This window comes from Procambarus clarkii, chromosome 9, assembly GCF_040958095.1.
Source record: "Procambarus clarkii isolate CNS0578487 chromosome 9, FALCON_Pclarkii_2.0, whole genome shotgun sequence".
In the NCBI taxonomy this organism is placed as follows: domain Eukaryota; kingdom Metazoa; phylum Arthropoda; class Malacostraca; order Decapoda; family Cambaridae; genus Procambarus; species Procambarus clarkii.
In genome coordinates this window covers 50,695,585-50,711,878 of record NC_091158.1, presented here as the reverse complement: position 1 = coordinate 50,711,878, position 16,294 = coordinate 50,695,585, and the positions used below count along the sequence as shown (strand labels likewise).

The 16,294-nt window shown below is 35.9% G+C and overlaps 1 pseudogene; it reads left to right on the top strand.

The window, feature by feature from the left end:
- Nucleotides 1–9,389: 9,389 nt before the first annotated feature.
- On the top strand, nt 9,390–13,588 carry LOC138362929 (S-adenosylmethionine synthase pseudogene; annotated as a pseudogene).
- Nucleotides 13,589–16,294: the final 2,706 nt, after the last annotated feature.

Here is a 16,294-nt window from a genome sequence, read left to right as displayed (position 1 = left end):
TTATTCCCAAAATCCAATTATTTTCCCAAAGACTTACTAAAAATAGAATAAAAATAGTTATTATTAATATTTTTTCCATCTGATAATTTATGTATGAAGTTATTTTCTTTTCTTTTAATGATCTTATTTCTGTTTTAAAAGAAGGAATTTCAGTTTCTATTACAGCATTTTGATGGTCACTTATAATTTCAGTCTCTAATGGATCTTCATTTTCTCTGGATGGTGATGAAGAATGTGTGAGATTTCTTTTTCTTGTTCGTATAGAATTTTCATGGATTAAATTGGGTGGTATACTTAGTGTGCCCAATGTCATTGTTTTCCTATTTTTTATAGTATAAAAAAAGTTATGTAGAACCTACGAGTGTGTGTACGGATGGTGTGAGTGGTAGGTAGGTAGGAACGATATAATGAGGAAAGTAAAGTTTATTATTTAGGTAGAACCCAAACGAGTGTGTACTTGCTGCAGACAGGAGGGATGGTGTGGGTGGTGGGTAGGCAAAAGGGATACGATGAGGAAAGTTAAAGTTTATTATTTGATGCTTAATGCAAATATTCTTTCTCATCTTCTAAGTTATCATCATTGAGTGAGGGCTAGGGAAGGTGCCAAAATCTTTCTCCATATATCTCTAACAAAACTACCAATTCTGCCTCACCTTCATCCCCTCATAAATGGGAGGATGATGATCTTCACCTTCAATCGACAGCTTCATTATCCAAAAACCTTACATCTCAGCTCGTCACAACCTTACCTAAAGCATCAAACAACAGCAATATTAATCAGATAAGTACAACCCTCTCCCTGCGCCAGAGAACCAAGAAGATTCATCGTCACTGATATTATTGAATTCAGACACAGAAAGTTTATCAGAAGGAAATGGTTGTGGTAAGTAATTTGTATTTTAGTTTTAGTTTTGGACATCAAAATATATTTATTATTTGAAATTTGTTGAAAATTAAGCTATTAAAAATGAATGTTCCTGGTTTCATGGGTTTACGAAAATCCTTGAAAAATCATAAATTCATTATTTTAATTTTCAGGGATTGGTGAACAGATGAAGTTAAAGATGTAAAGTCCAACAACAGTCTTTCCGAACTTCATAGAAGCCGCTCTTCTCCCAACTATATGTGATTGTAAATACTTAGTTATGGTGTTTTTCTTCATGTTACTTGATTTGAAGATTTTTCAGAGACTGACTCTGATAAGCACCTCAATCAATAGCTATTTGAATGATAACATACTGTTTCGTATAGTACTTTAAGATTGATAGAAATATTTTTAATATATGAGAGAAGGAGTTTGAAAAAATAGAGAGACTGATTTCATTCCACATCCTAGTTATATTGTATTTTAGTAAGCAATATAAAATTCGACAGTTTGGTCGAATACAATTGAACAATTTAAATAAATGGCAACGAACATATATAATCATGGTTTTATTGGACTTTTGTCCTAAACAATTGTATTTGGAATGGTAAATAGAAAACTAAATTTCTATAGTATTTTTTTTTTAGAAGGGCATAAAAGGAGATTAATTCTTTTTTTTTTTTAGTCTTATAAAACTTAACAATGAATCGACGTCAACAAATTTGTAAAGACTTTGTCGATGACATAGTTCAGGAGGTGATTGAACCATTAAGTAATCTAGGTTCTGGGTCTGATAAAAATGTGGATATTAATTTTATTGTTTTAAAAATGAAAGAAGATCCCTCTAAATTTGTAAATACATTACTGGATTCTGTTACTAATAATATATTAGACTATTATTATAATAGAAGTCAAAATGTACCAATGTCAACTGTTCCATCACCCAAAAGAAAGATAAAAAAAAAACCACATATATTATCAAATGAAGAGGATGAATTAATTAAAATTGAAATTTTAGGGAAAGCAGTTTTAAACATTTTTTCTCTTCATAATGAATATAATCGTATTAAGGATAGTATTGTAAATCAACATATGCAATCAAAATCACCCAAAAAACAAAAAATACAGTTACCACCAATATTAAAGGACGATGAAACTGTAGATATGATCAAACTCTTCAATTCCTTCCATTCAACCGTTTTGAAATACCTTTTGAAAACAATACATAAAATAATTACAGAAGTTTATGGAATAAAACTCTGTGAAGATTTAACTAAGCTAGTTAATTCTAAAAGTTATCCATATTTTTTATTTGAATATTTTCTTAGACATCAATCATCAAGCGACGATATTAAACGGCAGTTAGAGTGTCTTAAACATTCAAGTATACTAGTCTATAACTGGATAATTCAAAATTGTATTGATATTAAAATTAAACCCGAAAATGAAAGTTAAATGTAATTTAATAATCGATGAAATATTAGCAAATGCTATTTTTGTAAATGGTAGAGAAATTCTACAAAATAAAATTTTAATGGCCTATGCAGCTCATAAATATTCGATGTTTAAAAACAATGGTAAATTGTATTCTGCTACGGAAATTATACATTCATGTATCAAGACTAATCGTAACCTACCCCCTCATAAAATTTCTATTTCATTTGAGGCTATAATGAGGGTAGGACAGAATACTGACCAAAATTTAATTTGTAAAAATACTCATTTTGTAGAAGAACGTGAATGTCGGCGTCATGTGGATATTGCACATCCACTTATTCAAGCTCATTTAGCTCCCTTGGGTGAACTATCCATACAATATATTTCTAGGGTTTTAGAAATGCGGATTGGAGACTATCGCCTAATTATTGAACCACAACAGAATAGATATTTTATTCAATATAAGAAATTCCGTGACAAAAAAGTGGTTTTTCGTTTAGATTCCCTCACATTAGAATTTGTTTATATTAGTGATGAAGGGGAATCTTTTTACGATGCCCAGTATATACAACATAATAGTAGTGATGATAGCAGTGGGGAAAGCATGTTAGTAGGTATGGCTAGCTTTCTTGATGGAAGTGATCTTTGTATAAAAACAACTTACCTCCTAGATTATTCAACCAAAACAGTTCTATATCATCGATACATTCCTAATGATCATACCCAAATATTCCCTTTCACTTTAGAAACAGAAGATTTACAACAAAGTGAGACAGGACCTGCTTTAACAATGAATACTGAGGGTGTACCTACAATATCACCGCCTTCGGGAACTTCAATTTACTGGTATACTTCTTGGAGATTAGAAGCTCAACTTCCTTTAAATCTTAGTATGTATCAACATGTTCATGAAGATAGTACTCCCCATCATCCAACTCCGTCTGAAAGTTTGAATCAATCTCCTGTTTATATATTCCCTAAGTTGGATGGTAATAATGGAATTTTACGTTTTTACCCAAGTCATTTTGTTATTTCAAATCCTCTGATGTTATCGACATCACATCCACATTTAATACCCCAACATATTCTCCATTCTTTGATCGATTTCATTTTTACAGTAGAAACTGATCTATACTCTATAAACAATAATTCATCTTCCTTTATGGTACATAATTATCGACCAGTTGCCATTATAGACATTGTCTCTACGGCTTTTAATGCTGCAGAAAGGATGAATATATTACAAGTATTACGAGCCCATTTTAGAAATGATTTAGCACCTTATTACATTTTCTTTCAAGGGGAATTAAGCATATCCAAACCATCAATATCCCCATCATTACCATTTGAAAATTTTCATGATGGTGAGATATATGAGGTGTTGTTAAATAACAACAGAAACATTATAAAGGTTTGCCGACATCGCCCAGATAAATCTCGAGCGAATCCACTTAACACAGTTAATATTATATTGGGTATTCAAAAGTTAGAAGAAAGTTTTTTGGAAGTATAATCAGGAGTACGCTTGTGCTGGAAGAAGAAGGATAGTGGATGGTTTGTTGTTCAGGGAGGAATCATTGTGATTTAATGAAATCCATAACTATAAATAATTTTTATTATTATACGAGGAATGAACATTTTCATGACGGGTTTGTAAGAAAAAAAAGGGTGACTGGTTGCGGACCGGACCGAGGGGTTGCTGGGCCCCGGGGTTGTCCTAATATGGCCTCAAGCAATTTGACCACCACCACCAGGACCAGGACCTTCAAGAACAATACTTCCACTACTAGAACCAGAACCTCAAAAAGCACCACCACCACCACAGCCAGGACCAGAACTACCAAGAGCATCACCATTACCGCCAGGACCAGTGCATCCAAGAGCGCCATCATCACCGCCGCCAGAACTTGTGCCTCCAAGAACAACACCACTAAGGCCATTGCTGCAAGCACCAGCTTATCCATTGTAATCTGTGATAGAATGAGAGAAAGATATTCTTTATCTGTATATTTATAATGGTTTCACGAAAATAAACACAGATAGGATGGGGTGGAGAGCCAAGTGCAAGTACCATAAAAAAAAAGTATCTATCTTACATTATTAAGATGAAATTTGGGAAAATCATAGATACCACTACTCACACTTTATCCACACACACACACCAGTGACAACGCCTACCAGAACCCCCATCATCATCATCTTCTTGTAAATCATCGCTGTTGTTATTTATTTGAAAATTATGCATTTTTTGTTTCAATTATATACATTCAAAATTCCCACCTATGTCTTTTTCTTACTCAAAATGTAACATATTTTTTTTTTATTTTTTTTAAGTGATTTTTTCTTATAAAGAAAAATCTATTGTAAATGGGATATAAAAAACTATGAATAAAAAATATAGAAATTTTCCTTTGGGAAAATTTAAGAGTAAATTAGAATATCGTGTATATAAATCTATATTTTATCATTTAACAAGAAAACAAAAAAATAATAATATCAAAGTAGATATAAACAAAAGAGGACTATTAAAAAATAACAAACTATTTGAAATTGATATATATTTCTCAGATTTACAATTAGGTATAGAAATTCAAGGTCCTACTCATTATATAGACATTGAACAAATTAACAGAGATTTAAAAAAAAAAAATGTTTAATAAAATTGGGATTATTTTGTTATATGTAGGATTTAATACTGTAAAGCATGATATACTAACTTGTTTAAATATTATTACTAAAAAGATAATTAGTTAAAAAATAAGGTATGTAAATCAAATCATATATAGATTTTTCAAGGAAATCCGGCTGAGTCGGTCCATTTATCAGCTGGGCAAGTCTATTGTAATGTATATGATGACAGGATGTAAGAGAGATACCCACACTATCTTGTGCATTCTAATAAGGGACGGAGAGGAGATAAGTCGGTCTAAGCTGGGTTAAGAGTTACTCCAACGCGCATCTTTAGCTAATCCTCAAAATCATCTCTTGAAGGTATTATATAACATTTACATTATTTATATCAAAAAATCATAATCTTGTTATTTAACATTGTATTATATATATATTTCTGAGCTTATAATATACAAAGACCTATTTTTTTGGTCATTTTCAGATAATTATAAAATGATGGTGATGTTGGTGGTATTGTGGGTGTTGGTTGTTGGAACTGTATTCAATCAATCAATCATCGTGGGAGTGTGATTCTTTATTTATGTTTTCTTTTCAGACATGAACCTAAACGTGTACTTGTCAAATAGAGGATAATGGAGGAGAGAAAAGAAAAAATGAAAAAGGAAGTTCAATTTAATCCACATATAACGATACGATATTTATATGTATGGGCATATGCCTATCAGAAAGCTAGAATAGATGGTAAAATGTGGAACACAGCTGCTGCAGATCGGGATCGTTTCAAGATGCGATGTGTGAACACTTCAAAAATTCTAAATGATGCAAGAATATTTGACAAGGATCATAGAGAAAAGGTTTATTTAGAGCGAATAAAAGAGATATAGAAATTAAATATCCTTTATTTAATTCCTATCTTATAAAATTTAGTAGTATAGAGGGGGGGTGGGACAAAAACTGGTTGTATCATTTTATTTAAAAGTTAGGTAACCACCTAACACTAGGACAATTTGTCTTAACATTATATTATATTGATCATGTCTTCGTTATCCATCTGACCATTACTATAACACCAATATATCAACATAATAAATATTAACAAAGCCAAAACTTTGTGAATTTTACACATCATCTCATTTTCATTGATTGATTTACTTCCCACATCTTGTTTGTTAGATGAAGATTGACTTGAAGAAACAAATAATATTGTAAACTAACACTTGGAGAGAGATAGAGAGAGAGAGCAGGTCTAAATAAACCCTTGCTCTTCTTGTTGAGGGTAGTCACCTACTACTCAGGCAGTGTGATTGTGCTGGGTTTTTCTTTGACAAAACACATCCCAGTGAGTCATCCTCTTCTCTTCCCTTCATTGTAAATATATAAATATATAACATAGGGTAGGAGAAAAAGAGAGAGAAAGAGAGAGAGAGAGAGAGAAAAATATATTCTCAAATGGTTATTGATCAGTTAAATAATTATAAAAACATAATGAAAATACCTCTCAAGTCTGTATCAGTCTGACTGGATTGGTATATAAGAGAGTTTGCCAGGCTATGCAAATCATTACAGGTTCGCCATACTTCTTGGACACTTCATTCTGAGTAGTAAAACAACAATCACACAATCAAAAGCACATTCAACATTTAATGTTTCTTCAACCCCAACCCCATACGTATGTTGTATAATTTACTTAAGTCTATTATAACAAAGTTAATTATAACAAAGTTAATTATTAAGTAATAAAAATAAAGTATATCATATTACTATAATGTAATAAGAGTCAATGTATATATTATAAATCAGAATAATTATATAAATTAATTTATTTTATTTTATTTTCAGGTGGAAGTGAGATAATTCTCTTAGAGATGTCACTTGATCAAACAAAAACCCATACAACAGATCAAACAAAAACCCATACAACAAACAACTTTTTTTTATGTGATGTATGTGGAAAAAAATATAGTACAATGAGAACACTAACAGTCCATTTCACAACTCACACAAAGAAGACTATCCTTTTTACAATTCATACTGGTAAAACTCCAAAGTGCAGTGAATGTGAAAAAACAAACAAACAACACATTAGAGAAAAATGGTTTTCATGTGACGTATGTAGAAAAAAATTCCTTAAAAAATGCGACTTGACTAGACATATGGGAACACACAGAGTAAAACGGTTAAAATGTCAATTGTGTGGGAATAGATTTAGGGATGAATATAACTTGACCCTACATTTGAAATCAATACACATGATTCAGCCTTTGAAAACAAATAGTGAAAAAAAATATGATATATGTGGAAACAAACAGCAAATCAGTCCCAAATCTTTAAACAACTTTTTTACTTGTTTTGAATGTGGAACTGTATTTAAAAGCATAACCAGCCTGGATGAACATTTGTTGGAACAGTTTACCAAAGATATATCAGCTTTAGATTTGATAACTCCAGACATTCATTTTCAGACGTTTTTTGAAAACTAAAAAGTGTATTGGAACATTGACCAAATCTTTAAACAAATTTTTTACCTGTTTCTGGTGGTAACTGGCACCTCAAGGAACATATAAAAGGAGTAGAAATATTAATGAGATTATTAATTCTGTAGGAGTGAGAGTAAACACAGATATATATCTCTCCTACCTGAACTTCTTTTCTATTACCACCACATTTTCTTTGCATATATTATGTTCATTTTGGATCTACACTAGCTGCTGGATATGACTTGTACAAGGTATAGTTGGAATTTCCTTTTTTTTTTTTTTTTACTTTATGACTTATTTAGATTTAATTATATTTTAATTACCAAATATGTAATATATTTTAATTAACAATCTACCTTTTGCTTCAGTGCTGCCTACGATGTTACTGTGCCAGCACAAGGAAAAGGTGTAATCAAGATAGATATTCAAGTAAAAGTACCAGAAGGTTGTTATGAAGAATAGCTCCAAGATCTGGTCTTACTTTTTTTTGTTTTTTTGTTTTTAATCACATTGATGTTAGGGATGGTGTCATTGATAGTGAAATGTTTCTGTGGTTCTCTTCAGTTATTCTAAAGTATATTTTATTGTGAAAAAGAGAGATCGAATTTCACAACTAATTTATGAACGAATATTTATTCCTAATTTGTTAGAGGAAGTTTAGGACATTGAGTATACCAAATGCCCCTGTGCCGCAAACTTTTTTTTTTTTTGAATCAACAGAAATTAGTAGTAGTAGTAGTAATCAAACAACTAGCTAAATATACAGTGTGAATTAGTGATTCTCAACGATTACAGTGATAAGAGTGAGTAACTTATGTGTTAATGAAATGACTGAGGCGGTCTGCCTAAGGAGGCGGTTGTTATTTCCTAAAACATGCCTACTGAACTTCAATGAAAAGATGGTGTGGACTGTACGTTTAGCTATGGAGTATTCAGATTTTAAACCAGTGTTCAAGGAGGGTCAGGGTCTTCAGCAGCCATATATCACAGTTGGAACAGAAGAGGCAGTTAAACATTTAACTACAGATGGCTTTCAGAATATTGTGATGGTTGTTCCAGAAGAAGGTATTTTCACAAAGGTCATACTTTTCAAATATCCAACTTACTTGGATCCCGATCATCTCCTTTACAATGACAGTGTTGTTTGGGTAAAGAGAAACATTGTTCATTATAAAAAACAAAGTCAGGTTATAGCTTTAATAAAAGGTGAGGCTCCTAAAAAAATTTTTGTACAAGGACTAGGCTATAGAAAAGTTTCAAAATACCAAGAGAAGCCAAAATTATGCCTGAAGTGTTATTATTGGGGGCATTTGGTTTTGAAATGTCAGTACGACCCCAGGTGTAAGTACTGTGGTAATAAACATGACTCTAAAGAGTGTACAAAGAAACAAAAATTTCCATTTTGTTGTAATTGTAGAGGTAAGCATACTCCTTGGTCTTATCTATGCCCCATGAATCCTATAAATGCTGTTGCAGGGGGGTGGTATTCTGCCAGCTAAGGGGAAACAAACTAGCTAGGCCCACACAACTGAAAGTCCTAAAGTCCTGTAGTATACAAATGTAACCTAATTACTACTATTATATTGAATTTTTTGTAGTAACTTTACTAAACTAATCTATGCCTTTGAGATATGTATGTATGTATGTATGTATGTAAGCATCTTTCCCATTCAAAACAATATATAATTAACAAATTATAATGTTCGATAATTAAAGGATAATTGGATTAATAAAAGAAAACAAATTAAAAAATATATTTTTTTTGATTTATAGAGGGATATAAAAGAGGAGGTACTCCTGTTCAATTCACTTGACACAGATGTCAGTAGCATATTATATACCTTGGGCAAAAGTTTATGTTGTGACTACCGGGCACACTGATTACCTTTGTCGACATGAACAATTTGAGAAAGAATGAGTCAAATAAAAGAAGGTGGTTATCACTCAGACGAGATATGAAGCCAATCTTCATAGACAGGATGAATGACTGGTTCAGGGAATACCAAATCCCAGAAGATATTGATACATTTGTTGATGACCTTAATCACCAAATTGAAAGTTGTCTTAGAATTCAGCGCCGTACGCCTCGACGAAGACCCCCTCGGAAGAAAATGCCTCGAGGCAAAGATCCACAGAGTAAAGCTGAAGAATTAATTCACATGTGGAGTAAGGCAGCATCCTCATCCTCCCTCTCAACGGAAATCGTCATGGAACAGATCCTGCTACAGAATGACAGAAGAACTAGAATAGCGAGAGCACAGTCTAGTGAGGACGAATATGGAGAACCTATCACAGCCCAGGAAGTAAGGGCGGCTGTTAAGAGAGGTAAAATTACAGCACCTGGTGAGGATGGCATTACCTACGACATACTTAATGCATTGTGTGAAGTGCCTGGGAATCCACTACTCCTATTGTTTAACAAATCATTCCTAAATGGAGTTCTGCCCACACAATGGAAACACGCCAAAATTGTTCCCATACCAAAACCGAATGACCCTGGCAATTACAGACCTATCAGTCTCGTGTCATGTACTTGCAAGATGCTGGAAAAGATCATCCTAAAACGACTGTTACACAAAATAGGTAGGTTTGGGGAAGGAGTCAATGGATATGTCAAAGGACGGAGCACAGCCAATTGTATAATTAATTACCTGGTTAATGACACGGCTAGGTACTCTGTATTTGTTGACATAAAAGGAGCCTTCGACAAAGCCCAGGGAATTGCGATCCTGGACGAGCTTGCATGTATGGGTGTCAAGGGGAGACTCATGAAATGGATTGAAGACTACCTCACAGGGAGGAAAGCTAAGGTCTACTTCAATGGAGCAATCTCAAGAACAATGAATATGGAACTCGGGACCCCCCAAGGAGGAGTCTTAAGCCCTACACTATTCAATGTACTTATGAATGCAATTGCCAATATTGATTTTCCTGAAGGAACACAACTAGTGGGATATGCAGATGATGTCCTAATACAAGCTCCCACCTTTGATAAAATAAAACAGGCCATTGAACTCCTTGGAAGGAAATGTATTGAGCTCGGTTTCACTCTCTCCACAAACAAGACAAAAGCATACTCCCATCGCAAGCGGAGAGAAAATGAAGAACTGCAAATTAATGGTGTAACACTTGAATGGGTTGACCACTATCGGTATCTTGGCGTCACCGTCGGCTCAAACAAGGGAAAGAAAGAGGAGCTCAATCAAATCATAGGAACATGCAAAAGTCGACTCAGGGAACTGAAACTGAAAGCTATGACTTGGAATGATGGCCATGGAGCCTCTATTGCTGTACTTAAAATGATGTACACAAACTATGTACGCTCCGTCATTGACAACGCAGCACCTGTTTTATGTACTTATTCACAAAGTGATATGAATAGGCTAGAAAGCATACAGGATGAAGCCATTTCAATCATTCTTGGAGTTCCAAAGAAAAAAACTGCCGAAATGTCCAATCTACAAAAAGAGTTATTATCCCTTCCCAGTATTAAAGAAAGAATTGTGGAACTGAATGCTAAGCTTGCAATTAGGATTGCCAGAGATCCCCATTATAATGACATGGCTAAAAAAAAATTGAGCTCTGTGCTACTTTCAGGGGGAAACAAGAGAAGCAAAAAATGGCATCACAGAGCAGTCGGCTACCTTGAAGATCTTCACCTACTTCAACAAGCTCGTGAGCTCATGCCTGTAGAAAGATTACCTCCCTGGGTGGATCCCCTGAATGACTCGTGCAGGATTATCATCAATGATATGGTAAAGAAAAAAACCAACATGGTACACAAAGAAATAAGCCACAAGTATCTTAAGGAAATTTATAATGAAGCTGGAGATGAACTAGATCAAATCTTCACTGATGGGTCATCTAATCCTATTAATGGCCGGGCGGGTGCAGCATACACGGTAATTAAGAAGGATGATGTATTTTTTCCTCCCAAAAATGAGGAAAAAGCGCGCATTGAGAACTATACCTCTTCAACACAAGCAGAGTTAACTGCCATTGCTATGGCGTTAAGGTATATTATTGAACAGAATACTACTGGTGCAGTGATTTGCACCGATTCGAGAGCAGCACTGCAAAGCCTAAATAAAGATCGGGACGAGAATCTTTCAATAGTCGCTGAAATTAAGAGAGTTGTGAAGGTACTAACCAACCAGGGAAGAGTTGTCAAGTTCCTGTGGATTCCCTCCCATGTTGGAATCTATGGAAATGAACGCGCAGATGTGTTGGCAGCTGAAGGCGCTGAGGGAGACCATATTGAATACTTCATACCCAAGACTCTTCTAGAAATTAGAAGTATTATTAGGGAACATCATCGTCATCTCAATCATTATGAAAACCCCCAAAAAAGAGAATGTGGTGGTTGCGGGAGAGAATTAATAATAGAGAAAAAACATCTTGGATACAAATGTCCACACGTACAGCAGCTTTTTGTTAACAACATATAATAAAGATGATTTATAATGTATCTTATCTACCATTTGACAGAGGCTGTTTACCTTGGAGACTGGTTGGAAATATATGAATTGAATTTCAAATCTTATTGTTCCTTCTATTACATTTTTATATATGACTAATAAATACTTCTATAATTATTAACACAATATTATTATTATCCCTTTCACCAGATGGAATTATTATGTTCATAAAGAGTTAAGGATTACAGGTTACCAAATTATACATTCACTCTTCCAATTAGAATGAGTAATAATGGTTTTTTTTTAATGGTTTATAATCATTTCAAAATAAAATAAATGATCCATATTCTTTTTTGACTCACAGTTTTGTTATAAGACAGAGCAGCTGCACACTTGCTTTACAGTTGCTCAGTTGCTCTCTCTCCACGTGACCAGGTTTGCGTTCTCTCTCTCTCTTTCTCTCTTCACACAATTAGGTAAATGTTTTTAATAATATTCCTTTACATAACGGATTTTTATTTAGTTAAAATCTAGCCAAGGAAACCTGGTCCCAAATTCAAGAGTACTTAGAAGTAACATTTTCGTTCCCCAGGATAGTGTGCTGAGAGCATGGATGGAGATCATGAGACGTTCCTCTTCACCAGTGAGAGCGTAGGCGAAGGCCACCCCGACAAAATTTGCGATCAGATCAGCGACGCAGTGCTTGATGCCCATCTTAGCCAGGACCCTGACGCCAAAGTTGCTTGTGAAACAGTGTACCAAAACTGGTATGATCCTGATCTGTGGGGAGATTACGTCCAAGGCCCAAGTTAATTATCAACAAATTGTGCGTGATATTGTTAAGAAAATTGGTTTTGATGATTCACGAAAGGGCTTTGACTACAAGACCTGTAATATTCTTCTCGGCCCTGGAGCAAAAGTGTGCGGAGATTGCTAATGGTGTACACATCGGGCGCAGTGATGACAACACTGGTTCAGGGGACCAGGGACTGATGTTTGGTTATGCCACTGATGAGACCGACGAGTGCATGCCCTTAACTATTATGCTGGCACACCGTCTCAATCAGAAGATTGCAGAGCTGCGAAGAGATGGGACGTTCTGGTGGGCGCGACCTGACTGTAAGACTCAAGTCACATGCCAGTATGCCTTCGATCAAGGAGCTGTTATTCCCAAAAGAGTGAACACTGTTGTCGCTTCTGTACAGCACTCGGAACAAATTACTGTCGAAGCTTTGCGTGACGAGGTTATAGAGAAGGTCATCAAGGTCATTATTCCTGAAAAATATATAGATACTCAAACGAAATACCACATCAACCCTTGCGGAGAATTCATCATGGGTGGACCTCAAGGTAACGTTGGGCTAACTGGTAGGAAAATCATCGTTGACACTTATGGTGGGTGGGGCGCTCACGGCGGGGGAGCATTCTCTGGCAAAGATTACACAAAGATTGACCGCTCAGCGGCCTATGCCGCCCGATGGGTTGCCAAGTCACTGGTGAAAAACAAATTATGTAGACGCTGTTTGGTTCAGGTATCTTACGCCATTAGTGTTGTGCACCCCATAAGCATCAGCATCTTCCACTATGGTACCTCACAGTACACATCAAAACAGCTTCTGAAGATTGTTAACCACAACTTTGATCTACGACTAGGACATATTGTCAAGGAGCTGGGCTTAAAGAGACCAATTTACAGTGATACGTCGTGTTATGGACATTTTGGACGGCAACAGTTCTCTTGGGAGCAGCCCAAGAAGTTGACCATCCCTGAATTTTAGAGTCAAATAATTCTTAAGGATGACTATCATTTTTACGTTTTTCAATCAAGTCCCTGTTAATATGGGAGAACACTATGTCTATGCTTGATTCACAACTCTCCTAAACACGAGAGTGAAGTTATAACTTGAGAACACTTTCCCACCAGGAGACTTGAACCCTAGCCAGCACAGAAGCATGGTGGGAACCTTTAATTTTATATTCAATTGATAGTTTTATATACTTTTTTGACGTTTTATATACCCGAGTATATAAAATCTCCGGGCCTTTTATATATCAGAGTAAATAAAATTAAAATGACTCTATAAGACCAGCGTCTGGGTCAAGATAAATACGTTTTCTTCCACTAAACTGAATCCAGTTTTTTTATCTTTTTTTCGGTGGGGGGTTCTATGTCCTCCTCCTCCTCCTCCTCCTCCTCCAACTGTTTGTGGTTCTCCTCCTCCTCCTCCTCCTTCTCCTCCTCCAACTGTTTGTGGGTCTCCTCCTCCTCCTCCTCCTCCTCCTTCTCCTCCTCCAACTGTTTGTGGGTCTCCTCCTCCTCCTTCTCCTCCAACTGTTTGTGGGTCTCCTCCTCCTCCTTCTCCTCCAACTGTTTGTGGGTCTCCTCCTCCTCCTTCTCCTCCTCCAACTGTTTGTGGGTCTCCTCCTCCTCCTCCTCCTCCTCCTTCTCCTCCTCCAACTGTTTGTGGGTCTCCTCCTCCTCCTCCTCCTCCTCCTTCAACTGTTTGTGGGTCTCCTCCTCCTCCTCCTCCTCCTCCAACTGTTTGTGGGTCTCCTCCTCCTTCTCCTCCTCCAACTGTTTGTGGGTCTCCTCCTCCTCCTCCTCCTCCTCCAACTGTTTGTGGGTCTCCTCCTCCTCCTCCTCCTCCTCCTCCTCCTCCTCCTCCTTCTCCTCCTCCAACTGTTTGTGGGTCTCCTCCTCCTCCTCCTCCTCCAACTGTTTGTGGGTCTCCTCCTCCTCCTCCTCCTCCTCCTTCTCCTCCTCCAACTGTTTGTGGGTCTCCTCCTCCTCCTCCTCCTTCTCCTCCTCCAACTGTTTGTGGGTCTCCTCCTCCTCCTCCTCCTCCTCCTCCTCCTCCTTCTACTGTTTGTGAAGTTTTTACCTTTCCTACTCCTTCTCCTGCATTTTGTAATTCTCCTCCTCCATGTGATTCTTTTGTTTGTTCTTCTTTCTCGACTTCCACATAAATGTTAAATTTAATGCTAGCAAATGTGTCTGAGGAATTAATATTCTTAGCTAACATTTTACATTCCACCTCATTATGACCGTCTTCGAGTTCAAGTTTCATAACCACGAATGGGGGTAGTGAATTTTCTTTCATTGGGAAACTGTCCGAATAAAATCCACAATTAAATATATCTTGACTTGCAGCATGGGTACATGATATCAACAATTTGTTCATGTAAAATCGTTTTCCTTCCTTTCGACATTTTTTACGTGATGCCTCTAAATTGTTCTTTAATTTGACGTCTTTTATTTCACGTCGATCTGTATAAATATCAGGTGTGAAATTATGGAAATTCCATGGAAATATTAATATAATTGGATTTTTTGTATAATATCCCCTATCAATATTAGAATTTGTATATAGTTTATTTATGTAATATGCAGAATAACCATTGGTAAAGTTGTGGATTTCATCATAATAACTAAGGAATTTATTAAAGGGTTGAATTAGTGTCTTATCAGTTTCAGTAATAGTTTTAGGATTATACGAAATTGGTGGTTTGGGAACAATAAAGAGACCTTTATAAGTTTTTATGTCTTCGATAAATGGCGAGAATAATGATTCTATAAGTTTGAATTTCATTTGGGATTTTCGAAGTTTAGACGAATCTGTGGAGGATTGTAATAATTCTTGAAGTAATTCATGAGGTTGTTCGACGGATTCCATTTGACTGATGACGTGAGGAACGCCAGAGGACTCATTTTCACTTGTTTGTAATTCTACTCCGCCTTCTTCTCCTCCTCCTCCTTCTCCGACATCTTGTAATTCACCTACTCCTCCTCCTCCTCCTCCTCTTCCTCCTCCTCCTCCTCCTCCTCCTCCTCTTCCTTCTCCAGTGTCTTGTAATTCTCTTCCTCTTCCTCCTCCTCCTCCTCCTCCTTCTCCGGCATCATGTAATTCTCCTCCTACTCCTCCTTCTCCAGTGTCTTGTAATTCTCTTCCTCTTCCTCCTCCTCCTCCTCCTCCTTCTCCGGCATCATGTAATTCTCCTCCTACTCCTCCTTCTCCAGTGTCTTGTAATTCTCTTCCTCTTCCTCCTCCTCCTCCTCCTCCCTCTCCATCGTCTTGTAATTCTTCTGCTCCTCCTTCCCCTGCATCATGTAACTCTACTCCTTCTCCTGCGTTGTATAATTCCCCTCCCACTACTCCTACGTTGTGTAATTCCCCTCCCACTCCTCCTCCTACATCTTTTATTAGCTCAATGGACTTTGGTGTTGTGTCATGGCTGATGGAATTGTAATTGTTTTCCTTTTTATATAATTTTTTAGTATTTTTAGATTTTTTCCGTGAATTAATGACTACTATAACTGTTAGGAAAATAATTAATATTATTAACATAATAATTGTTGACAGTAGATTATTCATTCTTAATTTTCTCTTTTTTTAATTATATGATTTTTAATTCAGATATTTTTAAAAAATAAAGTAATTATGCAACCAAAGTCAAATATGTTATTG